Genomic DNA, 3,216 nt, shown 5'->3' with positions numbered 1-3,216 from the left:
TAATAATAATGAGATTTATATATCTAATAATATATAATAATACTAATATATAATAATACTAATATAAAATAATAATAATATAATAATAATATAATAATAATAATAATAATAATAATAATAATAATAATAATAATAATAATAATAATAATAATAATAATAATAATAATAATAATAATAATAATAATAATAAAAATAATAATAATAATAATAATAATAAATAATAATAATAATAATAATAATAATAATAATAATAAAAAATAATAATAAATAATAATAATAATAAATAATAATAATAAATAATAATAATAATAATAATAATAATAATAATAATAATAAATAAAATAATAATAATAATAAAAAAAATAATAAATAATAATAATAATAATAATAATAATAATAATAATAATAAAAATAATAATATAATAATAATAATAATAATAATAATAATAATAATAAAATAATAATAATAATAATAATAATAATAATAATAATAATAAAATAATAATAATAATAATAATAATAATAATAATAATAATAATAATAATAATAATAAATAATAATATATAATAATAATATATAATATAATAATAATATATAATAATAATAATAATAATAATAATAATAATAATAATAATAATAATAATAATAATAATATATATATAATAATAATAATAATAATAATAATATATAATAATAATAATAATAATAATAATAATAATAATAATAATAATAATAATAATAATAATAATAATAATATATATATATAATAATAATAATAATATATATATAATAATAATATCTAATAATAATATATAATAATAATAATATATAATAATAATATATAATAATAATATATAATAATAATAATATCTAATTATAATATAAAATAATAATAATATCTAATAATAATATATAATAATACTAATATATAATAATAATATATAATAATAATATATAATAATAATATATAAATAATAATAATATATAATAATAATATATAATAATAATAATATATAATAATAATATATAATAATACTAATATATAATAATAATAATATATAATAATATCTAATAATAATACATGAGATTTATATATATACTAATATATAATAATAATATATAATAATAATAATATATAATAATAATAATATATAATAATATATAATAATACTAATATATAATAATAATAATATATAATAATACTAATACATGAGATTTATATATCGCTTTACAAGGACCCAGAGACGCTTTACAGTAGAGAGCAAAGAAACCAGAAAACAAACAAAAGTCAGACCAAATCACAAAACAAGAACATCTGGGTCACTTCTGCGGTTGTTCAACTAGAAAAACAATTTTAAAAATTGAACAGAAACGTGACAGTTGTGAAGAATTCTTCGTACCGAGCCACAAGCGTAAACATCGACGCCGAAATCACAGAGGACTCCGCTGATCTGCCCGTTGTCAAGGCGACCCTGTAGAGCAGTGCTGAAGGAATCAACAACAGATATTCAGATGGTTGTTGGAAATATGACGGAAAGAGGAGATGTGAAAAGCAGCATTAGAAAAGGCTTGAGACCATGTCACCAATTAACGCAAATTAACAGATGTTTTTTTGTTTGTTTGTTTAAACGTTTAAAAACAAACACACAAAACAAACAGAAGCTAACAGAAATTATCTTTGAATAACTCACCTGTTGACACCAGCACAAACTTTTGTCTCTGTAAACAATAAGTCACGAACAATTAGTTATTTCTGAATAATAATCAATGGAATGCAAGCAATTATTGATCACTATGAAATCAATTGAATAATATAATAATCAATGTTTGGTGAATTAATATATCACAACAACAACAACAAAAAATCGTACCATTAACTGGGGTGACATTGCACTGAGGGAAAGATGAAATATAATGAGTTCCAATCTGCTTTGCGGTGTCCAGATAAATCACACAGTCACATCAACCTGTAAGACAGAACTCAAACAGATACTCACCTCTCCACTGTATACAATGCAACCTGTGAGGGGGAAAATCAAATGTGTAAGATGTCAGGCAGTAAAGGGGATTCTTCATAACATGTTTAATAATAATAATATATGCCATTTAGCAGACGCTTTTATCCAAAGCGACTTACAGTCATGTGTGCATACATTCTACGTATGGGTGGTCCCGGGAATCGAACCCACTACCCTGGCGTTACAAGCGCCATGCTCTACCAACTGAGCTACAGAAGGACCAATTAAAAACAACAAAATACAGGCTAGAATACTCTGGAACCAATACGGTGCTCCCTAACGGTCCTGTTCAAAATACGGGCCAGAATACTCTAGAACCAATACGGTGCTCCCTAACGGTCCTGTTCAAAATACGGGCCAGAATACTCTGGAACCAATACGGTGCTCCCTAAGGGCCCTGTTCAAAAGTATTGCACTAAACAGGAAATAGACTCAGCCAATTGAATCCAGTGTTGTTGATTAAAACCCGTCTCTCACCTGATGGGACGGTCTGTAGTAAAGCCGTCTTGCTGGAGGTGAGGGCGGACTCTATCTCCATGGTAACAGTGGGTACGGCCTGATCCAGTCTGGTGAAACTAAATAAACAACAACAACAACAACAACAGGAGAGTTTTTAAGTTCTATTTTTACATGGCTATATCCCAAAATGGCACCCTATTCCCTACATATGTCACGTTCTGACCTTAGTTCTTTTGTTATGTCTTTGTGTTAGGTTGGTCAGGGCGTGAGCTGGGGTGGGTTGTCTATGTTCGTTTTTCTATGTTGTGTTTTGGCCTGGTATGGTTCTCAATCAGAGGCAGGTGTCGTTAGTTGTCCCTGATTGAGAATCATACTCAGGTAGCCTGGTTGTCTCTGATTGAGAATCATACTCAGGTAGCCTGGTTGTCTCTGATTGAGAATCATACTCAGGTAGCCTGGTTGTCTCTGATTGAGAATCATACTCAGGTAGCCTGGTTGTCTCTGATTGAGAATCATACTTAGGTAGCCTGGTTGTCCCTGATTGAGAATCATACTCAGGTAGCCTGGTTGTCCCTGATTGAGAATCATACTTAGGTAGCCTGGTTGTCTCTGATTGAGAATCATACTCAGGTAGCCTGGTTGTCTCTGATTGAGAATCATACTCAGGTAGCCTGGTTGTCTCTGATTGAGAATCATACTCAGGTAGCCTGGTTGTCTCTGATTGAGAATCATACTCAGG

The 3,216-nt window shown here is 26.3% G+C and overlaps 1 long non-coding RNA gene across 1 annotated transcript; it reads right to left on the bottom strand.

Moving 5' to 3' along the window:
- Positions 1 to 1,397: 1,397 nt before the first annotated feature.
- On the bottom strand, positions 1,398 to 2,688 carry LOC124030961. The gene is made up of 5 exons (XR_006838056.1): positions 2,496 to 2,688; positions 1,998 to 2,020; positions 1,872 to 1,893; positions 1,692 to 1,719; positions 1,398 to 1,485 (listed from the first exon to the last, which is right to left on the bottom strand). It is a non-coding gene; the product is annotated as an uncharacterized LOC124030961 (long non-coding RNA).
- Positions 2,689 to 3,216: the final 528 nt, after the last annotated feature.

The sequence above is a fragment of the Oncorhynchus gorbuscha genome, unplaced genomic scaffold (assembly GCF_021184085.1).
Source record: "Oncorhynchus gorbuscha isolate QuinsamMale2020 ecotype Even-year unplaced genomic scaffold, OgorEven_v1.0 Un_scaffold_18838, whole genome shotgun sequence".
In the NCBI taxonomy this organism is placed as follows: domain Eukaryota; kingdom Metazoa; phylum Chordata; class Actinopteri; order Salmoniformes; family Salmonidae; genus Oncorhynchus; species Oncorhynchus gorbuscha.
This window is presented reverse-complemented; position numbering and strand designations above follow the sequence as displayed.